At 41.7% G+C, this 25,570-nt stretch overlaps 1 protein-coding gene across 1 annotated transcript in view; it reads left to right on the plus strand.

The window, feature by feature from the left end:
* Window positions 1-2,261: 2,261 nt before the first annotated feature.
* Window positions 2,262-25,570, plus strand: part of ST18 (ST18 C2H2C-type zinc finger transcription factor) — a 220,013-nt gene continuing 196,704 nt past the window's right edge. The window contains exon 1 of the mRNA XM_056854242.1: window positions 2,262-2,302. The gene's annotated coding sequence lies outside the window, so the exon portion shown is untranslated. The remainder of the gene's footprint in view (window positions 2,303-25,570) is intronic.

The raw sequence follows: 25,570 nt of genomic DNA on the forward strand, positions 1-25,570 counted from the left end.
ACCGTCTGAGATTGGGGGCTTAGAATGCTCTCCCATCTACCTTACGCCTGGTGCCAAACCTGATGTTGATGATTTTGACTTGCTGATCTGGCTAGGCTCAATATTTTGCTGAGGTGTGTGGTTCTTTCATCTGATGCCACTGTTTTAATTTAACTGTTGTTGTTTCTGGAAGCTTTATTGTTATCTTACCTCTCTGTTCTTTCATGTTTTAGTCTTCTGTTATTGCTGTTCTTTTTATTATTTTATGGTGAAAACTAGATTTGTTTTTGTTGTATACACTTTTTCCTGTACATTAATCTGTATAATTTTAACACGGTTGATAACTGGCTTGGGATCCTCCAGGTAATTGTTACAAAACACCAGCTCCACCGTATTGTAAACAAATGGAGGAAAAATCCAGGCTCTGGACCGTACAAGAACATACTTAAAAATTAGATTTTACAATACTTTAGTATGTCCATATATCATAACATTTGTACTTTTTACACAGCTCAAGGTTAACATGGTATATATTTTAAAAGTCCAATTTTATTATCTTCATGATTAATCATACAACCTTTTATAGCTAAAACTTTTGTGTGAAAAATGCATGTGGAGTCAGTCATCAATGTTCCCTGTGCACAACAGGTCAGTTCTGTGTGTATATAAGGTACTAGCAAGTGCCATCTTAAGCAGAGTTACACCTTTCTAAGGCTCATTGTCTTCAGTAACCCAGGTGTAGATCTGCTTAGGTATTGTAAGTATGGCATTGTGAATATTGGGATAGTATTTTTAAATGGTGCCTTTAAATGACAGACAGAAAGAGAAACAATTATGTGAACATATCACCAACATGCTGTTTAGAAATGAATGTTCATATGACAATCTTCCAAATCCGGATAGACATGAGCATTCACACGTATAGACTGACCTCTTATGTGTAGGGTGTTGACTATACTTTTAAATGAAGAAAGCAATCCATGAACTTCAAGGAACAGGCAAGCAGATCTCTCTCTCTCTCTTTTAATGAGATGTTTGGCTTTGGGAGTTTCATAAATTCATTGGAACTCCTCCATCCAAAATATATCACTGGATCTGGCTGAGAATTTGCAGGATGATGTTCAAAATATAAATACCCTTTACTTTGGAATAATCTATATCTCTTATTCCAGCATTCATCAGTTTTATGAAGAAATAAAGCAGAAATATAGATTTGACTTCACATAATCTAGCTTTGAAAAGTGGGTGTAAACATTATGGTAAATGTTTAACAAAACTCCCTCCCCTGTCTGAGGTAAATCATAGCTCGAAGTTTTGTGAATGTATCTGGTGAAATGAAAACTGGATTGAATTTACAATTTCACAAGTGTGACTTGGGCCCTGGTGTTTAAAGCTCAGATTTCCCCCCCCCAACTCAATTCTACTTCTAAATTGAAAACCCACCCCCACCCAAAAAAGAGGCAAATGAGCTTCAAGAAATAAGGCTGACTTTGAGGGTTCATGTGTTCCAAGCACGTCGATAAACTTCATTCTGCCCTCAAAACACAAATCTTGGGAACAAACCCCTAAAGAGAGCAAACGCACACCGAAGGTTGTTTACACAAGTGCCTTGTAGTGCCTGGCGTTGGTGTCACTCTGTTCCATGCCCTACAACAATCAGCAGGCCTCATGGGAGATGTGACTGCAGCTTGGGACATGGGACCGTTTGTTCACTCACTTTCTGTGAAAAGAGTTCTAAAATGTGTTTTGAATAGACAGCATTTTCTTTGTGTAGTTAGTAAATAACACTGAGCAAAGTTAGTCAGCGAGTTACATCGCTTCTGCATTCTGATTCTTTGTGGCTCTTTTGTGCCAAGCTTGACAGGATGTTTGTCACTAAATGGGACCTTGCTGCAAAACCAGAGGTAAGGAAGAAAAATTGGGGGGGGGACTCAGGGCATGTTTTGCATAGAGTTGACAAAAATTAAATGACGATTGTGATGAGTTGCCACTGCTTCACAATAGAGTTTTTTATTCTGAAGTTTGTGAGAGTCCTCAAAGGACTGTTTTTCAACACAAAGTTGTTAGTGTGTGAAACCATAAAGCGTTAGGATTCTGTTTGGCTTTAAAAACAACGACAGCAACCCAAAACATTTGGGGGCTGTTGCAAAACGCAGGAGGTAACATGAAATACTTATGTTTTTAATTTAGAAAATAAGGAAATCGGATCCAGCTTTCTTTGTCAATCTCAAAAACACAGGAACAAAAGGGAAAACTGTGAACCAACCGACAAATGGAAGAGCCAGTGACCTTTGGGACAACCTTGCCAAAACCTCACATAAAGGTAAGGTGTTGAAAATTTTATATTCCTGAATTATGTGTATATATTTAGCTTGGCATACTTTACAGTTACAACCTTGTAATTGTATCTTTTTGCCAGCACTCACCCAGAAAAAAGCCTCCTGATCTGTCAACAGCCTCTGATAATTCTGCTGGTATATCCCCACCCACCTTTTTAGATGCACTTACTTAAACTTGAAGAAAACTTCTGACTTCTTTTGTATAGGATAGCATACCTAATATAATTAATGTTGTTGTTTAAAGGAGGTGCTTCAAAGAAGAAGCTATGTTGTCTGATGATGCTACCCTTAGGAAAGATAGAAGGAAAGGTATTATGCATAAGAAGTGAAACCGGGGGAATGGTAGTTTTAGTATTACTAATATTTCATTTGCAAAAGCAGTCAAACTAGAGCTACTTCCTTAAGAATAGGCATACCCTAGACAGTGTAGGTATTCCAGAAATAATAAGTTTGATTATAGTTGTGGTTGGGGATTGTAATGAAACTTTTCTAAATCGTACATTTTTAGGCCAAATGTTTCCTCATGTTCTTTTAATCGGAAATGTTTATTTTGTGCTTAACTCAGAATGTTTTCCTTCTGATAAACAAGAAAGCCATGTTTGCTTTTACAAAATCAAATAGATTAATATATTAGTTTGTTTCCCACTGAAGATCTTTGTTTAATGCAGTTACTGCATTAAACATGTTATGCAATGTGCTAAGAAAATGTGTAGGGTTGCAGGGAAGTAGCAGAGGCCTTATTGTAGTTAGGCATGCTCAAACACCTGCCAGTTCAGTTCATATTCTGCTCACAGGTAATAAGCAGCGAGCCAGTTGTTCAGCAAGCTGTTTGGATGTGTCTGAATGAAGTTGGATATGTAAATCTGCATGACTACACTGTTTCCTTGCATAATTAGACTTTATCACTGCTACCACCTGTTTGTCTCTCCCACCATCTCCAATCTTTGAAAGGGCATATAGTAAAAATAAATAAATAGATTTTGACATTTTTTAGTTCAATTACAGCGCATTCCTGAGAGGAATGCTTGTGCAGGGCTTAGGAGGCAACCTAGGCGGTGCCGAAACCTCTACCCAGCGCAAAAAAACCCATAGGGTTGCACGGGAGATACACCAGAAAAAAGCTGGCGTATCTCAACAACAAAAAAGGGGGGCATTTCTGAGCCAAAATGGCTCAGGAGGCTGGCTAAAGTTGGCCCTGCCCCCCAGCCGGTGCCGGAACGCCCCGGGAATGCCTCCCGGCTCGCAGCTGTGGCCTGTGCCAGTGGCCGGAGGCCGGCGGAAGGTGGTGGCGGCGGTCGGGCCCAGCACTGCCACAGCGGTGGCCGGGGACTGGTGGCAGGGCGTTGTGGGCCCCTCCGCCGGCGGAGGCCTTCGTCAGCCTCCTAAGGGCTTTGGGCACACCCGCCGGCGTGCCTCAGGAATGGGCTGTTAGTGTCTACTCATGAACCTAGCTAATCTTGTGAGCAGTGAGCAGTTCTTGTGATGATTCTTGAATAGATGCTATGAACTGTGCAGGTGCCAAAAGCAGTAATTTAAAGAATGCATCTGATTGCATAGGCACAAAGAGGAGATGGACAGCAAGAAAGCAATTCCAACTATATGTTACATTTGTATGTTGATATTCAATGCAGGGACTGGAATGGCCATGATACTGCTAAATGAGATTATTTAGTTCTTGAACTAGGCAAAAACAGCTTCAGACAGCAATGTGCAAGGGAGTACAGTGCATGCACAAAAGCAGTCAGGCATGGTTCTGTGCTTGAGATGAACTTTGTCAGGAAATATCAAGGTAGCTCTGATCAGGAGGCCACCTTGTATATAACTGAGGGTATTCAATAGGGTTGCCAGCTCCGGGTTGGGAAATCCTTGGAGATTTGGGGGGGGGCAACCCTGAGGAGGGCAGGGTTTGGAGAGGGGAGGGACTTCAATGCCATAGAGTCCAATTGTCAAAGTGGCCATTTTCTCCAGGTGAACTGATCTCTATCAGTTGGAGATCAGTTGTAATAGTGGGAGATCTCCAGCCACTACCTGGAGGTTGGCAACCCTAGTGTTCAAACAAGGCATGTTTGCCTTGTGAGCATATCGGTTGTAAAATTCTCATCCTGCCTAATTGTGGTAGATGATTTTATAAATATTATAAAACCCACTATTTTGGTTTTTCTGCACTCAAATACACGTGAATATTTGCAATCTAGAATATACTGGGAGAAATCCACAAATAAACTAGATCTCACCGGTATAAATTACTTTCTTTGCTTTTAGAGGGTTTTTTCTGATAGTGTATTAATTTTGTAGTTAAATTTATTAACTTTGAACTATGTTGTGTGACAAGGCAGATATCTGTACTGGATGTTGGAGTTCATCAAAGTTTGAGTTCATTTACTTCCATAAGTAATCCACTAGATGTCAGTGTGGAGTGCTGAAATGGAGTTTCTGTGCCTATTATATAGAGAACATGAAGTTGCCAGCCACAGTTAAAATTATGCAAACGGTACTAAAAATTATAGTTCTTATGAAGCACGCATCACTATGACCAGAGCACATTGATAGACATGGAAAACACACATGAAACAGTCCAGTCTGTTTATTTGATTTAAATTTTTGTAATTAAATTTATTCATTTATTTTAAACTATTTAATGATTCTGTTTTGGTCCCGAGAAATGTTCAGCAAGGCTTGGGGATGAGAATGAGGAGGCCACATCCCACCACGTTGTGTGGCCTAATGGGATGAAGCCAACAGTCACCCTGCACACTCTCTGAAGGGAGACTGTCTCAGTCCCTGACATGATCTGTGCCCTGGTAGCTGTGGCCGCTTTCCTTGCATTCCGTCTCCAGTGCCCCAATTTTGCCTGAATGGTGCCTTGGGTTCTGACTGAGAAGGTGGGGTGTATAAATACTCCAAATCAATCAATAAAATGAGTGTGACTGGAGGCCGTGCCTGATCACATCACTGGGCAATAAGGTTGCCAGGTCCCTCTTCCCAACCAGCAGGAGGTTTTTGGGGCGGAGCCTAAGGAGGGCAGGGTTTGGGGAGGGGAGGGACTTCAATGCCATAGAGTCCAATAGCCAAAGCGGCCATTTTCTCCAGGGGAACTGATCTCTATCGGCTGGAGATCAGTTGTAATAGCAGGAGATCTCTAGCTAGCACCTGGAGGTAGGCAACCCTAGTGGACAATGACAATCTCCTGAGGGAGGCATACCTATAGAAATGCTCCCAATAAATGAATTAGGAATTGCCTGCCAAAACCACCCACCTGGCAACCCTATAACAGGAGCAGCAGGACAACGAGATGAAGTCACTCAGAAAAAGATTCCTTTTTAGGGCAGGCAGCTTCAGACATCCCCTTGTTTTCCTTGCCCTTCTCCACCAGAAGGTGGTCCTCTAGTAGTCCATGTATGTGCTTGATGTTTGGAGCCCTGTCTCCCTGCAAATGCACTCCATTTCCTTCTCTCTTTTTCTCCTGCATGGACTGGCTAGGCCCAACCCACGAGTTGGTCTTCCAATGCTCTGTGCATGTGTTTGCAGCGCAGGGCCCCTTCTCCTTGGGAAAGGGCTTTTGGGGGGGTTTTGCACGAGAAGAAAATTCACATCTCAAGCATAGGTGAAGAGCACTGAACAATCGTGTGGATGATTGTTCCTCACCATGGTACACCTTCTGGTTCTTGACTTCTGTTTCCTGACCCCAGCTCTTTGTGTGCTGCCTATTGTCCTTGCCTTGACATTGGTTAGTTAGGTTATACAGCTGGCTCCCTACTTCCTTGTCACATGACTCTGATGGTACATGACAGTGCCATACTGCCATGTGACTTCTTGTCACATGCTTGTGGCTCTCTGGTCCCATGTTGGCATCTGGGAATTCAAGGTGGGTCCTAGGTTGGGAAGGGGAGAAGATCAGTGAGCAACTGTATATTGAGTACAGTGGGTACAGAACAAAGAGCAACTGGGATAAATTAAATACTTTGGGGGCAACATGTGGATTTACTATCATAGAATTTGTCAGACTGTTCTACAGTGTTTTACACATATTGTGTGTGTGTGTGCACCTTGAAAGTGTTCTGTTGTTGCAGCATGCAAAGCACAATCCTATTAATGAACTGTTACCCCTATTCAGGTGTGACATTTTCCCTCTTGAATTTTGGTAATTGTAGAAAAGTTTGAAACCAATTACTTCCTTGTTTACATTCCTACTTTTTGCTCTTGTCCTAGAATGCAATAGGCCAACTATTTGTGTTGCTTCGATGAATTTTGTTTACATGCCAAATTACATAAACATCTGGTCTGTTCTGTAACATATGGAGTATCAAATGCCTTAAAATTTGCTGATAAAAATAACATGAATAGATAAAGAGAGACTTCAGCCAAATACCATATTTTAAGGGCTTGTCATATTCACAGTTCTTTTGGCACAACACCAGCATTATGTGGGCCCAGAACAAAATAAACCTGGAGCTTACTCTAAGGAGTACGTAGAGTGGCTCAGTGATTGCATTTGCATTGCCTGGGGCTTTGTGACCTCTGAAACCTGTTTAGGAGAAAAGGTATCTTGCATGGCAGAACCTTCACCTACAGCTCCATTCATTATACCCTGATGAGCTCCAAAAGCTTATAAGGTACACCTTAAAGTGGCTGTAATTGTTTGTAATAGGTCCCAGCTCTTGGGATGTTTCAAACTGACAATAGTGTAAGAAACAGGTTCAGCAATCCTGTCCATACAGTAGCACCATGGTTCATATACCAGTGTGGAAGTTGGATTTTGCTCATTGTACTGATGCACCAGCAGGAAATCTATAGCATATGATCCTATGCTAGGGTTGCCAGGTCCCTCTTTGCGACTGGCAGGAGGTTTTTGGGGCGGAGCCTGAAGAGGGCAGGGTTTGGGAAGGGGAGGACTTCAATGCCATAGAATACAATTGCCAAAGCGGCTATTTTCTCCAGGTGAACTGCTCTCTATTGGCTGGAGATCAGTTGTAATAGTAGGAGATCTCCAGCTAGTACTTGGAGGTTGGCAACTATCCTATTTTCTTCTGTTTTTGACTCATTGGAGCAACTGTGAGCAACTGTGTATACATATACGTGGAATGTACATAAAAATTAAAATCCGTGTTTTGTTGGGGGACTCTAGATACAGTCTGCCCTGACTTCATTGCAGCATGAAGTTGAAGCATGTGTTATTTAACCTGTGAGCATGTACCCCAGAGTGTATGCTTCTTTACATATAATTAACATATCTTTCTGTTTAATGATAAGAAAGTTTGCACTCAAAACTATATATAACTTCTCTGAAATTAATCTGTCTAGTGATTTGAATTGTTCTCATTTATGCTGTAGCAGGTGTTACCTGCACCTGCTTGAAAGCATTTCAAAAACTCAGAGGCTGTAAGTTGGAGCCAAAGTCTTCAACCCAAAGGTATTCATTTTCCATTTGAAATTTGTATTGCAACGTACATAAGATAGTCAAGGCTGTAGTTACAGGAGTTGGTCCAGCTGTCTGATTTATGAGGCTCACTCCTGCATACTGTATCCTGGAAAATCAACTATCACATTTGCATCGCAACAAGAGGTTTTCTAAGACACAGTATGTGGTGAAGAGCACTACATATTGGCAAGCAAAACGGATCCTTTGCAAGTCGAGAGCTACAGAATGGCTTAATTTCCAAAGCAGTACCTATGGGCCCTAGGACTAAGGACCATATGTGCTATTGGGGGAATATAGATTTGTATGCTTAAATCAAACTTGCATAGCAAAAAGAGGGGCCAAAAGCTTTTTTTGTAACATTAGTTCCCAGATGGTTAATTGGAAAGTTGCAGGAATTCTGTGGTTACTTGCCAGACTGCTGGGTTTATCCATTTGTAATATTAAGGTATTCCCATTCTATAGAGATGAGGATATGGGTTCAAGCCATAAGAACTGCTGGATATGTATGTGTAGCTAGACTTTCAGCTCGGGATCAGACCTAATCATATCAGGTGCCGTTGAAAAATACTGTCTTTTATCTTCAGCTCTCCATCTGTAGCTTGGAAATAAAAGCAACCTGCCAGATGATTAAACATTCTTGAGAACTCTGGACCACGTTCCCATGACTGCCAGTAGAGAATGGATTCTTTTTAAAGGTGTGTGTGTGAAGTGCCATAAAGTGGCAGGCAATTTACGGCGCCCACAGCAAGGGGCTTTCAAGGCAAGTGAGGACCAGAGGTTGTTTGCCATTGCCTTCCTCTGAAGAGTTCTCCTTGGTGGTCTCCCTTCCAAGCACCAACCCTGCTTAGCTTCTGAGATCTGATGAGATTGCCAGTTTCCTTCCTTCTACTTTTAAATAGGGTTGAACAAAAACAACTCAAATAGTTTCGGTTTCCTGTTTTCATAGGGATGTATATAATTGCTGATTTTTAAAAACTGGCATGGCCCTAAAGTGAATGAAGGTTTTTGTGCGCCTTTATTTGAAAAACCCTGTTTGCAACTTCAGAACCATGCACAGTGAATCAGATGGATCCCATATGTTTTTATTTCCTACATATGGACGGGTGAAGTCAAATAGTTTTACTGTTTGTGCATGAGGGAGGGGGTGATTTCTGAGTGTCACCTCGGGTTGCCAACCTCCAGGTGGTGGCTGAAGATCTTCTGCTATTATAACGGACCTCGCTCTGATAGAGATCACATCACCTGGAGAAAATGGCCACTTTGGCAATTGGACTCTATGGCATTGAAGTCCCTCCCCTCCCCAAGCCCTGCCCTCCCCAGGCTCCACCCCAAAAACCTCCCACCGGTGGCAAAGAGGGACTTGGCAACCCTAGCGTCGCCATCTCCCATTACACCACAACCTAGTTAAGAGAAGCTGGATTAAACAAACATCTTCATTGCCAGACAGGTTATGTGTAGTATTATATCACCTTTCACCAAACTTTTGTTTGTTTGCAGCCCTAGTTGCAGCCTTGTGCTTACTGAGGTCGTCACCCAGAAATTATTCTGAATGGTTGGAAAAATGTGGTTCACCTGTATAGATGTTATTTACTTATTTAGTTACTTCATTTATACCTTTCCTTTCTTCCCAAAGAGCGCTCAAAGGGGCTGACGTCATTCTAATTTATATATTATTTATATTGAAATAATGGCAAAAGGTATGTGAACTTTTTGTAGAACTTTCTAAGTATATAGTGACAGTTAAAAAACTAACACCATTGAGTTGGAAAAAACTAGAAATAGTTACTGGCAAACTTATAAATGTATCAGATGATCAATACGCTTACAAATAGAACTCCTGCCGTGTTATAAGAATTTCTACTCATATATTATATGTTTCATCATAACAGTCATATTGGTAAACAGGATGTTGGCGAGCCCTACTTAGGTCGTTGGCATTTTGTTAAAATATCTTTTCCCCTCAAATTACTGAACATCTGAGGGGAAATAAGCACAATGTTTTCTCTCTGAAATGGAGAGCGTGGGGGAGAGAATGGCTACCCTGTATAAATCATTGGAATAATATGTAATTGCAGAAGAAATATTTTCCAGGGGTGGAGGAAATAAATATTTTTGTTATGTTTGTCTCCCCTTCCCCCTTTTCCAAAATGCATGAAGCTATCTCTGGATTGGTATAATTTTTAGTTCAGTCTGCACCTGTGGCCCTTTGGACCTAATGTTTATGACAGATGGACTGGACTATATTTGAAGAATTTATTGTAGAATCCTTCTGTATATATCTGTGCCATGATAGACATTGGAAATGGCCCATGGGTATATTTATTAGTGCAGACTTCCTATCCACATTGGCCTTCCATGTCTGTATACTTCGTGCCCAAAGCTTCATTTTGTATAGTATAATACACGAAGTATAAATCTCTATTTTTATATTTTCCTTATGGGTGGAGGATTTTGGTGGGCGATGAAGGGAAGGGACAAACAGGATGGTCCCATTATTAGGGATTCACAGAAACACAGTAAAACAGTTGAACTGATCATGTCCTCTGCCCCCATTAGACATGTATGCAAGGTACCATCCATTTACACACACAGCCACACAGCCAGGCAATCAGGTAGAACTAATAATGGCACAACTGCTAGAAGGGGATCAACTAATACTTGTACCACAGGGCTTAGCTCACACAAAGATTTGAAAGCCTTCATAGCACCAATGGAGATAAGCAGTCTGTATTCCACAAACCTTTCATCAGGGAGAAAGCAGGGGGGATAAAAGGAGGAACAATGAAAGGCCATTCCAATCACAACAGCTAGCCAGGTCGATAGACCATAGGGTTGCCAGATCCCTCTTCGTCACCAGCAGGAGGTTTCTGGGGTGGAGCCTGAGGAGGGCGGGGGTTTGGAGAGGGGAGGGACTTCAGTGCCATAGAGTCCAATTGCTAAAGCAGCCATTTTCTCCAGGTTATCTGATCTCTATCAGCTGGAGATCAGCCATAATAGCAGGAGATCTCCAGCTAGTACCTGGAGGATGGCAACCCTAATAGTCCAGTTATTGGGAGGAGGTCTTCAAAGCAAGCCCATGAGCAACAGCAAGAGAAGTGTATTGAGTCCCACTGTGTTATTAATGATCCCACATGGCACTGCACATAGTATTGCATTTAGGGTTGCCAACCTCCAGGGACTAGCTGGAGATCTCCTGCTATTACAACGAATCTCCAATCAATAGAGATCAGTTCCCTTGGAGAAAATGGCCGCTTTGGCAATTGGACTCTATGGCATTGAAGTCCCTCCCTTCTGTGGTTGCCAACCTCCAGGTACTAGCTGGAGATCGCCTGCTATTACAACTGATCTTCAGCCAATAGAGATCAGTTCACCTGGAGAAAATGGCTGCTTTGGCAATTGAAGTCCCTCCTCTACCCAAACCCCACCCTCCTCAGGCTCCACCCCAAAATCCTCCTGCAGGTGGCAGAGAGGGACCTGGCAACCCTAGTTGCATTGCAACGGTACTTCCACCAGCTGAAGAGTGGGGAGGGACCCTTGTGTTCTGTTTGGCACTGTAGATTTTTGCTCAACTTGTAGTTTTTGTATTTTTAAACAGAGGCTGCCATTTTCCCTTCCTTGTACAGAGGTGCAGCCTGAAAACAGTCCCACAAAAATTATCGAATGAGATTAAGCCTGCACTCATCCTGTATTTCATCCTACAGGCTACAGGCCAGAGGTTTTCCCATCATGACTTGAAGGTTTTGTTCTCCTCCATCCTTTTTTGTTTGTTTGTTTGTTTTGTACTGAGCATCCAGTGTGATGAAGAGTTCTGTAAAGAATTAGAGGGGCAATTCCCCACTCCGCTGCAGGTATCCGTTTTATCTCTGTTCATGATGACCCCCTTTACATCCCAAAGAGCAGAATTTGGGAAGATTCAGTGAACTCAAATCGGGAAAGTCCAGCTTTACTTCACTTTTGGTGATTTGAATCAACTCAGTGTATTCAGGACAAGACTGCTGCACTGTCTGTCTATGATATAAGATTCTGTCTATAATAAATATGCCAAATATAAGAGGCCTGAATTGTACTTAGACTAGGACAGAGTTGCTGAATTTCAAATTGTACTTCGCTTGGACAAGTGTGCATGGGTGGTGTATAGGGTTGCCAACCTCCAGGTAGTAGCTGGCGATCTCCTGCTATTACACCTGAGCTCCAGCTGACAGATCAGTTCTCCTGGAGAAAATGGCCGCTTTGACAATCTGACTCTATGGCATTGAATTCCCTCCCCTCCCTAAACCCCACCCTCCTCAGGCTCTGCCCTGAAAACCTCCCGCCGGTGGAGAAGAGGGACCTGGCAACCATAATGGTGTATGCTGTATAGGTTTACTACTTCATGTTTAAGAGACAAATGAACCATTACAAACAAAGTTAAGTAAGCATACAACTTTCATGTATTCTGGATTCCATTTAATGAGTGCTGAAGAATGCAAAAGCACTTTTCGTGTTATGGCTATTGTTTTATATTTAGGCTATAATCCTAAGAATGCTTTCCTGGAAGCAAGTTCCACTGGACAGAATGGGACCCATTTCTGAGCGGCCTGCTTAGGATTGCCCTCTTGGCATAAATTTGATATCAAACGGGTTAATTAAAAAACACACCTTTGATTCATAGGGTGGTGACCAATATTCGGAAAGATTCCGGAGGGAAAATTTACCAAGCATTTTGAACATTGTATTTCTTTTACTGGCTGATTGTAAAGTTCAAACAAAATTTACAGGTCTGTGCCTATTGTTAATGCATTAGGTGTAAAAAAGAATTGCAAACCAAGGCTTTTTACAAGCATGAATCACATTTTACTGGGTATGTTTTCTTGTTTTCATGTTATTCTGGTACATGTTGATCTTTTATGTCACTGACTAGTATAAATTACTCATCCTCTTTAATGAAATGTCATTTGAGCATTTTGTTTGGTGAGACAAAGCAACAAAAAGTATGTGGTAGAAGAACAGAATGTATTATTTATGTCACTCTTTTAAAGAAAACATGCACATATAATATTCCACTTCCTGTTTCTGATTGGCATAATATGCTAAATAGTGTGTGTACGTGGGAGAGTTGTATTTTGAGTGCTTATATTTCTGCTCCATTGAAACTATTCTAATAAGAGTTATCTTTGTTACCACATAAAACACAACAAGAAAGATGTAATGCAGAAACTCAGGTTTGAGATTTTATTCTGCCTAATTCTGTGGTATAGAGTTGGCAGTTAAATCAAGTGAGACTAGCAGCTGAGTATCATAAACTGAAAAAGGCATCAGAGAATTGTAGAGTTAAAAGATCTTGCTTGTTGTATTGTAGTCCAAGACTGGAAAGGAACCTAACAATCCTAGTTTCTGAAGATAGCCTTAAAAATATTAACCACAGTTGTTAGTAGGAGATCCCCCACCATCGCTATTAAAATTTAAACTAGAACTAGTTGCTGGTGTTAGCTGGTGTTTATGTTCATGTCTTTATTTTTACTCATTTTTTAAATAATAAAATGCTTTCAGAGTCAAGACTTACCTTGCAAAGGAAGATGGGCACATGACTCTCATTGTGTCTCCTGTGTCCTTCATCAGAAGTATGAATGTAGAGCTGGGCTAAAAGTTTTCCTGGAGTTTTTGGTTTGAGAATAGCAAAATTGGTAGTAGAGTGCAGAAGTAAAGATGAGTGTCAAACTTTCTAAGTATTATTAAAGAAGTTACTTGCTAGTATTCCCTTTTCTTGACTTCTGTATGCCCGTTTTCTTGGTGTACTTTTTATACCTAGGTATTTCAGACCCATACATATTCTAGAAATAATTCTGTTGAGGCCTTAATGTTTGCTCTATTTTACAATCTAATCCTAAAAAAGAGATTACAGTCATTTATGCATGGTCGCTTTAACCTACTTTATTCCCTGTTTCAGTCAGGATCAAAGTAACCCAGGTTGGGGGAAACTGTATGCATTGGCTGGAATGATCAGGGAAGAAACTGTGTGCTAATGGAGGCATGAATACAGAAAAACAGTCTCCCAAGTTCAAATCAAGTCCCACCCCTTTAAGTGCTGGTCTGTAAAACTGGGAGCTGTGTTATGCTTGGCTTTGCCAAAGGCCATGAGTACACCTGACTTCTCATCTGATAGGCCTTCCCCAAAGAGCCTGATTTTATACCTTGGGAGGAGGGGGGGAGAACAAGAATGGAGGGCAGGTTCACATGCGTTATGTGCAAGTCATTTCTGACTTATGAATCAATGATCTCCAAAACCTCCTCTTGTTAACAGCCTTGCTCAGAGCATGCAAACTGAGGGTCGTGGCTTACTTTATTGAGTCAATCCATTTCATGGTGGGTCTTCCTCTTTTCCTACTGCCTTCAACATTTCCTTGCATTATTGTCTTTTCCAGTAAGTCTTTTCCAGTGGCTAAAGTACAGTAGCTTTAGTTTAGTTATATTTTACCTTCTAGCAGCATAATTACCAGATTTTTTGGGGGGGATGTCCTTTATCAGACTACGAAGGAGCTTGAGGTGTGTTTGGTGTTTTCCACATCAAAATTATGTGTGCTGTATTTTTTTTAAAGTCCAGGAAAAGGCTAGGCTGAAAACCTTTCACCTTGGGTTGGGTTTTTATTTGTGCTGAGCGGTTGAGGGAATATTAAAATATTATAGATAGATAATATAATGTAAAAAGTGTAATTATTCATTAACAGTTCATAGAGGTCAACATAATTTATTCTATCATTTCAAAGAGTTGTTGATGATATAGTTGATTATATATATATAATATGTGGAGGTGTCATTTTGTACTTTTGTCCCTCTTCAAAAAAATGTAGATCTGGTCCTGGTTTTGCCTAGCTATTTTCTTCTTCTAAAATCCTGGTGTGTGTTTTTTTAATGCAAGTCACAGTGATCTGAGACAAACAAGCTTCTGTGCTGTAAAATAAATAGCCTTGAAATGCTACAAAGTAAATCAATTCCCTTCAAGATTAAGCTGAAAATGTTTGCTTGAGCTTCATGTCTCAACATCTCAGCACTTAACCAGATGACGGTGGAGTTTTTGCCAGCAAAACATATCTTTACTAAACCAGGGCCATCTTTCAATGAGAACAGAGCAAAATGCTGCCCTCTGCCATCAAAACATGCCTCTAGCCCTATTTATTTATGAAGAGCTTTGTACTGGATACAAACTGATATGAATGTTATCCAGCTTTATGGAAGACATCACATGGTATTAGTAATCTGATATAGGGCTTTAAAAGGATAGCAGCGCTGCCAGTTTTAAGTGCCAACAGTTTTCTTCCCTGGCTATAAATGTAAAGCTAGAAATATTCTAACCTTCATTGGAAAGCTGTGCCTTCAAAGATTATTCCAATGCGTACATTCCTTATAAGGGCTTCATGCTTTTGGCTTGCGGAGGTTTATATTCTAGGTGAAATATGCCCCCCTCCAAAAAAAGTGCACTTTATAGAATTTGCCAAGCAAAAAAATTATAAATGAAATAAGTAAATGATCCTGCATGGTCAAATATAGTATCAAAAGGTGCCTTCAAAAATATTTTTCAAGTTTGGCCAACATGTTAAGCCACTTGGATACTTCCCAAAGGGGTACATAAGACGTAAGTTTTTTCATGTCTTTCTATGCTTCTTTTTTTTTTCTGTGTCCCTGATTGGCACTTGCCCTCCTTATTCAATGACTCAGAACTGCTGAAGCGACAATTAAGAGGCAACTCAGTGTTGTCCACTCTAACAGAGAGCAGCTCTCCAGGATACTAGGCAAAGAAAGATCTTTCACAGGATCAGCAACCTGAGTTCGTTTAACCTGAGTCCCTGGAGAAGACAGGGACTGTGAACCTAGGATCTTCTGCATGCAATACATGTGTAAAGCCACTGAACCATGGCCGTTTTCCACTGAGACATATGAGATGCTTTATTTTTCTGTAGCCAACAATTAGAAGCCCAAACTTAAGCCTGCTTATTTATTTATATATTATTTATGTAAAACATTTATTAGCTGACTTTCTCCCCCATGGAACTCAAGGCAGCTTACAATATTTAAAAAAAATTTATGAAAGACACAATAAAAACAATATGAATAAAACAACAATTACAAAAACATATAAAAAGTGACAATTCAAAAATTCCAATTAAGATTGCCAATAAATAAAAACTAAATGGGTCAAGTCAGTCAAATGCAGTCCTAAATAAAACTGTCTTCTACTGCCTCCTGAAGATTGACAATGAAGGGGCCAGGAAAACCTCCCTGGGGAAGTTGTTTGGATGGGCTGTCATGAAAAGACCCTCTCGTGCCCACCAGACAAGCTTCTTTGATTGATGGGACAGTCAAAAGGGCCTCTCCCTGCAGTCTTAATTCCTGGGCAGGAGTATATGGGAGAAGACGGTCCTTCAGATATCCCAGTCCGAAGCCATATAGGACTTTGAAGGACAAAGCCAACACTATGAATTGGGCTCGGGAGCAGATCAGTAGCCAGTGTAACTGTTGTAGTATCAGGGTCGTATGCTCCTGGTAACTAGCCCCAATCAGCAGTCTAGCCACAGCATTCTTCACTAGCTGCAGCTTCTGAACACTCTTCAAGGAATAGCAATAGTCCAGTCTAGATCTAACTATGGAAGGAATCTAGGGTTGCTAGGTCCCTCTTTGCCACCAGCAGGAGGTTTTTGGGGCGGAGCCTGAGGAGGGTGAGGATTGGGGAGGGGAGGGACTTCGATGTCATAGAGTCCACTTGGCAAAGCAACCTTTTTCTCCAGGTGAACTGATCTATATCAGCTGGAGATCAGTTGTAATAGCAGGAGATTGCCAGCTAGTACCTGGAGGTTGGCAACCCTACATGAATCAGTGTGGCTACATCTGACTGAATCAGGAACAGGAGCAACTGATGTACCAGCCAAAGCTGGACAAAATTACTCCGAGCCACTGCAGCCATCTGGTTTTCTAAGGTGACCACCGTAGGGCTGTCGATTTGCCCTGAACCGAAAAACAGCCGAATTTCCCCTGATTCGGCGGTTTTTCGGTTCAAATTGAACCAAACTCAAAAAAGGCGGGAAAACAGGGAGCCGAATTTGGCGAGTTCGGGGTGTTCGTGAATAATTTCGGCAAATTCAGGCCCTTTAAACAGATCTGCGCCTTCCAGCTGAAAGGTGCAGATTTGTTCCCCCCCGCACGCGCCTTCAGGGGGCCCCATGAAGGCGCGCGGGGGGCTCTTTAAACAGATCTGCACCTCCCGGCCCTGTGAAGGCGCACGGGGGGCTCTTTAAAGAGCCCCGTGAAGGCGCGCGGGGGGTCGGGAGGCGCAGATCTCTTTAAAGAGCCCCCCGTGCGCCTTCAGGGAAGCCCCGTGAAGGCCCGTGGGGCCCCCGAATTTTCCCCCAAACTCCGGATCTCACGCCGAAGTTCGCAGATTCGAAGCGGGGGAGTTCGGACTTCGGCACGTCCTGAATTTAAACAGGCCGAATTTTGCCAAAGTTGAACTTTCAAGATTTGTGTGAGTGTGTGTGTGAGAGTGAGAGAGAGTGAGAGAGTAACTGGAGGTTCAACTCCCCACCACTAATATATCTGTGACATTTGTGCATGCAGATTTTGTATATGCACAGACTTAGCAAAAGAAAAAAAACCTGACTGATATCTTGGGTTCCTAGCAACCCCTAATGCTGTATGAAAAGTGGGGGAGGAGTAAGGGAAAACAAGGGAGGGAACCAAGCAATTTGGTGGATTCAAGAAGGGGAAGGAAATCTAGCAATTGGGAGGCTTGAGAAGGGGTTAACCTGTAAGATTGGATGAATGGGTAATCAGGGAGACAGAACAAGAGGGGAAAAACAGGAGCAGACAGGGGAAGGCATCTGCCTTTATCCCTGTAAGTCCTTAAGCCCCCCTATAAGTGGTATATAAATGTACAAATGGGGCTATAAAGTGTCAGACCAAAAATATCCCTTAAATTTATTCATTTATTTGCTTCATTTATTTCCCTGCTTTTCTCCCCAGTGGGGACTCCAAGTGACTTACAATATGTTCCCCTTCTCTAGTTTATCCTCACAACAACCCTGTGATGTAGGTTAAATTTATAATTACTCTTTTGCCAGCTACTCTATTTCTAGCTGGCAAAAGAGCAATTTTCTACAGCAATCACTCACTCAAAATCACAGGGGAAAACTGTTATATTATAATCACTTTATTTAAGTTTTCTAGAAGACAACTAAGCATGCATCCTTATTTATTTATACAGCCAATGTGTCTAGGGTTCCATACATTTATAAAAAGGAATTTGCATTTTGTGTGCGTAGGGTATCAAATGTGTGGAACATCGGTTTCATTGTCTCCTTGTTAAACTGTTAAAAATAGCATAACTAATGAAAAGGCAAGGAGGTATAATGTGAGTTATGCACTGACAGAGTAGAGCCCTCATGGACAATCTAATGCCGCAAGGGCTGTAATATTTGTTAATTACAGATATCTCTAGCCACAAAAATGAAAACCTTTTACATTTTTTGTTCAATGCTCTTCTCAGTAGGAAAGAATATAAAAGTAGCGCCGTGAGCCATGATATGAGAAAGTATTAAGCAAGGGCGTGTTGCATATAATAGCTGGCTAAATCTCCTGTTATCACACAGTATTTCAACACGCAGCCACAAAAATTCCTTTTGTTATTTTTATAAATATTTTTCTTATGCTCACATAGACAAAGAGAAAGAGCTGAACTTTATACTGTATGCTTTGAAAATTTTAAGTGTTTATACTGAGAATTTTAGATAATGCTTCAGAATAATACACAGTATAACTACTAGGGCTGTCGATTTGGTTGTCGGAACTGAAAAACAGCCGAATTTAGCCTGATTCGGTGGTTTCAAGTTCAGATAGAAATGAAGTAAAAAAAGGCAGGAAAATGACGAGCCGAACTCAGTGAGTTTGGGTGGACGCCAGATAAATTCGTACAAATTCGGTGACCCCGAATGAGCATTCTCCCACAGCCAGTAGGTGGCCAAGCTGGGTTTCTGGCCAATCAGTCGTGGATGAGTGCGTGAGCCCGGGCAGCCCGGGGGGGGGGGAGAGTGTGTGTGTGTGTGTGTGAGAGAGAGATCCCCATGGGGGGGGGCGTGTGCGTAGTCCCATGTTGTTGTGTGGCCCGGGGGGGGGGGGAGAGGCCATTTATGCATGGGAGAGAGTTTGTGTGTATGAGTCTGTATTCCTTCCATTGCTGCTGCTCCTGTGCTGCTCCTGTGCTGATCGTGAGAGATCCTGAGCTGAGCTGACCTGCTGCTGCTTGCTGGAATCAGATTGGATTACTCCTCCTGACCCCTGCTTCTGCTGGAAGAGAAGACATCCACAGTTTGACCCATTTTGGGGCTTTTCTCTATAACTTTTTTCCTGTGTGTGTGTATGTGGGGGGTGGGGGGAGATTCTGTGTGTGTGTGGGGAAGCCAAAGGGGGGGCTGTTCTGCTTGGGGGGATTGATTGCCTCTGTGCTAGTGTTTTTTTTTGCTGTTTTCACTAGTTGCCACCTTCGGCTGGAGGTCAGTGTGGGTTGGTGAGTCTCTCTCTCTCTGGCTGCCCCGTTCTCCTTTGTTTGGAATTTGCGTCTTCTTGTTGCCGGGGGGGGCTGTCTGCTTGGGGGGGGGGTTGATTGTTTCTGTGGGCCGTGTCCATAGAATCCGAGCTTTTGCCTTCTTTTGCACTCTCTAGATGCACATTAAGGATTGCTGGCTCCCATTCATTCCAATGGGCTGATGGGGGACCCCTTCCAGACCCCATAACTCGGGACCCCCTGACCCAATCTTCACCAAACTTAGGGGTTCTTGCAAGTAGGGTTCCTCCAAGCTACCCTGAAAGTTTGGGACCTTTCCCTCCAAATGTGCCTTCCCCAGAGCCGCGGAAAAGTGTGAATGTGTTTTTAATGGCTTTAAATGGCCGGATTTATTTGCTAACGCCAAATTTCAAGCCAAATTCCCCGAATCCGAATGGGGGAGTTTGGAGTTTGTCACTTCCCGAATAAAAATGGGCCAAATTCAGCCAAATCCGAATCGAACTGAATTTTTTTTCAACAGCCCTAATAACCACTCCCTGTGGTTTTCCATCCTTCAAGGGCTCTTAGCTTTTTAAAAAAATGCTTGGGTTTTTCTTACTGTTTTTCCACATAAGATTTTGATTCAAGAAATTCAGCATCCAAATGTGTGAGTCACTTGATCTTGCCTGAAGTTCTTTCTGACCGATTGAGCAAGTTCTGAATTTAATTACACAATATGTCTTTTACTAATCTAAAAGAACACATAATAGGACACAATCCTTGAAGAATGTAATTGTGAGACTACTCCTGAAAAAGGCATCCGGGATCCAAATGACCTGAATAAGTATCACCCGAGGGCCAATAACCCATTCTTGGACAAGATGTTGAGCATGTGGATGCTCTTCAATTTCAAGCACTCTTGGAAGAAACAGGTCTTCTTGACCCATTTCAATCTGGGGTTCAGGCCTGGGTTTGGGAAATCAATTTCCTTGGTTGCCTTGAGTGGGCATTGGGAGAGTGACAGGAACCTCTCAGTAGCTTTTGATTCCATCAGTCATAGAGGCTTTCTGGTTTGGGTGGTTCTATGTTACAGTGATACCATTCCTACCTGGCTGGCTGTTTATAGAAGGTGGACTGCTGCTTGGCCTCCTGGTATTTATGCTTAGGGGAGCCATAGGGCTCCATGTTGCCCTCCATGAAGCCACTGTGAGAGATCATCCAGGGGGTTGCAGTATGGACCCATCAATATGTGCTCTGTTTATCTCTATCAGTACAGTTAATAATTAACTGTATGTACAGCTATCTTTGAAAACTGTACAGAAGCTTTGGGTGGTCTAAAATGTGCTGGCCAGATTTCTGTCAGGGGCTGGATATAGGAATGTATGACTCCTGTGCTGAAGGTTCTGTCTGTTTCTGCAATTTATATTGTTGGTGCCTACCTTTTGAGCCCCAAATAGGTACTAGATGGGGTACCAGAAGGACCAGTACTGGCCTGCCAGCCATCTAAAATCATCATTACAAGCTCCAGACTGCTTTTACCTTGGGATTTTTACGTTTTTACCTTGAATGGAGAGCAGCACGCCCCCAAATTTTGAGGAGAGCTTTCACACAATGTCATGCTCCTTCTAAGTATGACATGTAGGGCAACCACTCTCTGTTTAATTCAGATTTCTTGGCAGCTTTCACATAATGTCATATTTTGATCTCATTCTCTATTGTCTACTATATGTTTACAAATAATCGTTTATGCTGTTTATTTTACTGATCATTATTTTTACTGCTAAGAATTTTGCCTGCAATTTTCTGAATTGTTTTAAAATTATTTTAAATGAACTGTATTTATTGTTTTATCATTCCTTTCGAAGAGTTGGCATAGAAATATTTTCATTTACGTCCCTTTGATTTCAACAGAAGATATTGACAGTTATCAACTTGATGTGCAGTCACTTGAAGGAGACTATAAACAGGATTCTCTTGAATGCAGGTTTAGGCAGATGGGTCCTTTTCCTTTGTAAATTTCCTTCTCCTTTGTAAACTTGTTTGCCCCTTTGTGAACAATGTGGTTTATTTAAAACGTACTGTTCAGTGCCTTATTACAGAATCTACATCAGAATCAGCTATGACAATATAAGCACCAGTGTTCCACAACAGCAACTGTAGAAGCCGATACCTAGCAAAACAGTAGGATTATTTAGCTTTCCTCCACCCTTACTTTACATAGAGTTGACCTCAAAGTTCCTTCAGGATCCTCTGAACAGTGAGCATGGGGGAAGAAATCATGTTTATAAGAAGTAAGTGTCATTGAGTTCACTTGTACTTACTCTCAAGTAAGTGTACAGAGGAACGCAGCTAGGGTTGCCAACCTCCAAGTAGTAGCTGGAGATGTCCTGCTATTATAACTGATCTCCAGCTGATAGAGGTCAGTTCCCCTGGAGAAAATGGCTGCTTTGGCCATTGGACTCTAGGGCATTGAAGCCCCTCCCCTCCCCAAATCCCACCCTCCTCAAGCTCCTCCCTCCAAACCTCCCACCGGTGGTGAAGAGGGACCTGGCAACCCTGAACGCAGCCTTAATAGCTTTAGGATAATATCAAAAGTTCTGACAATTTAAATTGATTCCATGCTTCGTTATTAATAACTGCAGTTATTATATAGCTATTAATGATGATACAGCTATTGTAATTATGGCTATTGTAATAAAAAGAGAAATGATTTCACTGGTTAAAGCAGAAACATCATTTTATTATCTACATAAAACAGCAATATCCTCCATTTCCCTCTGCAAATACTTGACATGCTTGTCTACTTGCTCCTTCCACATAAAAGTCCAACAGCCTTCATGACTCCAAAGTATGCCAATCAGGTAAGTCTCCATATGCACTCATATGACATACCAAGACTTCCTCTGTCCTTGTTACCTTCCTCTGTCCTTGTTACCTTTGCACTGTACAGTGAGGTTTGCATTATCTCTCACCATGGCCATTTTAGCTGGAATGTTTTAACTCTCTAACTTTGATTCTCTTTGGCACCCACACCCCACAGCTGCCTGATCGTCTTTAAGTGTTCCATTGTTGAGGGTACACACTACTGTTTCTCCCAAATACTGAGACATTTCCAGAATAGCCTTTTCTGTCACAATGGTAACAGAATATGCAGAATCACATAGCTGGTGCCACCACTATTTCTGGCACTGTTCAGATAATGGCTCACGTTTTCCATTGCCATTCTGCATTGGTTCTTTTTTGCAATTTATAACTGGTTTTCTGACTTGTCATGAGGTAAAACCAGGATTAAAGAACAAAGAAATAACTGTTGCCATACTGCACTGGACTGCAATACTTCAAACAGATTGTTAATATTATCATTAAATACTTGGTTACAGACGTTTATAAATGGATTCAAGTTGCCTTCAATATCTCCTGCCTGTTGGGCATTGTTACCCAAATAGGTATGCACGTGTCAGGGCTGTAATGTGCAAAGGTGTCCCCCTGCTTTAGGGTCGCCAGGTCCCTCTTCACCACTGGTGGGAGGTTTTGGGGGCGGAGCCTGAGAAGGGTGGGGTTTGGGGAGGGGAGGGACTTCAATGCCATAGAGTCCAAATGCCAAAGTGGCCATTTTCTCCAGGTGAACTGATCTCTATCCACTGGAGATCAGTTGTAATAGCAGGAGATTTCCAGCTAATACCTGGAGGTTGGGAATCCTACCCTGCTTGCATGGTACAAACATATGTATTTTGGGCAGAAAAAAGAGGGGGGAAAGACTCTTAAACAAAAGTTTTTTTTTTAAATTACTCTAAACTCACTTAAGAGATGTAATTGTATATTCTTGTAGCTCAATGACTAGACTTAGGGAGTTCATGGCTACTTTTTCCTGTCAGAAGAACACAGGTAACGGAGGAAGGAGGCATTTGGGTCTTTTATTCTATTTGTTTTTGATCTGGAATGTTTTAATTGATTTTTGTAATCCATCTTGAGTCACAATGAAAGTTATAAATGTTTTAATCCATAAGTAAATTACAATTCTTCAGCCAGACCTTGTTTTAGTAACTAATTTACATGACGTGAGGATGGTCATGATGAGAAGCAGGTCCTGCCATCAGTTACCTCAAAGTAGGGTTGCCAGGTCCCTCTTCACCACCGGCTGGAGATTTTTGGGGCGGAGCCTGAAGAGAGCAGGGTTTGGGGACGGGAGCGACTTCAATGCCATAGAGTTCAATTCTCAAAGCGGCCATTTTTCTCCAGGCGATCTGATCTCAATCGGCTGGAGATCAGTTGAATTAGCAGGAGATCTCCTTCTACTACCTGGCAGTTGGCAACCCTACCTCAAAGCTTGGGAAAGATTTGACCCAGAACTTCTTTGTGTTAGTCCAGAGAAAAATCCAAATTTGAAAGCCCTGAAATACCTTTTATTAAGGTCAACTATAATAACACAACACATTGCCTAATCCGATGAAGAGTCACTCCAGTCTAGGCTCATCGCAATCAGTAAGCCTACACTTAGGGTAGCCAGGTCCCTCTTAGCCATCGGCGGGAGGTTTTTGGGGTGGAGCCTGGTGAGGGAGAGGTTTGGGGAGGGGAAGAACTTCAATGCATAGAGTCCAATTGCCAAAGCAATTGGACTCTATGCATGTCAGCTAGAGATCAGTTGTAATAGCAGGAGATCTTCAGCTAGTACCTAGAGGTTTGGCGAGCAACCAATAACAAATGCTGAGGCGGTAATGGGACTAACAACAAGCAGCAATAAGGCTCAATTTTAAAAAAGCAAACTAACACTAGTACTCAACTTACACCACTGAAAAACAACGTTTTACTACTATTCAACAAAAAGTCAAAACACACAAGCAAAGGAAGGTTACAACACCCAATCCATATATAAACCACGGGGGTTTATAGTCCAAGTATCAACCACTGAGGGTTCATAATCCAGCATTGAGTCCAACAGAAATAAAGAGTCCAAAGTAAGGAGCAGTCCGAAAAGTACTGTGAACAAAAAAAGGGAACGGTGGGTTATGTCACCCAAAAAACAGGTCTGCTAGTAAACAGAGGCGCTGTCATCCGATCAACACACAAGCCGAAGAATAGAGCCGAGTATAGAGACCTCAATAACGGGCCTCAATAACGAATTTGACTTGAGTTGTTTTTTTATAGCTTTAAATCATTCATAATTACAGACAGCTGTACTTTCAGCCTTTAGTATTTATTCAGCTAGATAGCAATTACTTTAACTTCGCGATAGGATCTAGAGCCCTTCTGGCCGTCTATAGGTAAGGATGCCAATTTTTTTAACAAAGAAAAATTATACAGTATGTTGTATGTATAATAGCATGGAGGATTTATTTCCTTATTACCTATAGAGGCTGACGTGCCCTAAACATTGACAAACATTGACTGAAGAAGCTTGGCTTACCTGAGAAACGACTATTACTCCAGAAGAGTCGTCCCTATACTTCGGCTCTATACTTCGGCTTGTGTGTTGATCGGATGACAGCGCCTCTGTTTACTAGCAGACCTGCTTTTTGGGTGACGTAACCCACCGTTCCCTTTTTTTGTTCACAGTACTTTTCGGACTGCTCCTTACTTTGGACTCTTTATTTCTGTTGGACTCAATGCTGGATTATGAACCCTCAGTGGTTGATACTTAGACTATAAACCCCTGTGGTTTATATATGGATTGGGTGTTGTAACCTTCCTTTGCTTGTGTGTTTTGACTTTTTGTTGAATAGTAGTAAAACGTTGTTTTTCAGTGGTGTAAGTTGAGTACTAGTGTTAGTTTGCTTTTTTAAAATTGAGCCTTATTGCTGCTTGTTGTTAGTACCTAGAGGTTGGCAGCCCTACCTACACTGGAGTAACTCTGTAGAGGATTGCACTTACCGTATAAGTTTGTGTTCCCTAGAACGCTTCATCAGGCTACAGAACTCAAAAGCTTGCACATTATACTGTGTCCTAATCATACTGCATTGTTTATGAGACATCTTGTGCTGTTTGATTGATTTTTAAAAATTGTAATCCACCTCACGCATCATTGAGAAAGGTGGGTAATAAATCAAGTAAAGAAATAAATGTTACTTTGGTCTTAATAAACATGATGTGACTTTTGTTTCTGGATTTAATTTAGAATTAGATTCCCCTGAAATTAGTGAAGGACAAATTATATGTTAAATATTTGCAAGAGTGGAACATGTGGATTTCACTGCAAGACCTACGCTCTACAACCCAGAAGGAACTCACACCTCTGTATCCATGTAAATTCTATAACTTCGAATATTCAAGAGAGACTAGAATATGTACACAAATAGTAAGAAATATGGCCCTTATTTTGAAGCCAGTGCT

The sequence above is a fragment of the Euleptes europaea genome, chromosome 8 (genome assembly GCF_029931775.1).
Source record: "Euleptes europaea isolate rEulEur1 chromosome 8, rEulEur1.hap1, whole genome shotgun sequence".
In the NCBI taxonomy this organism is placed as follows: domain Eukaryota; kingdom Metazoa; phylum Chordata; class Lepidosauria; order Squamata; family Sphaerodactylidae; genus Euleptes; species Euleptes europaea.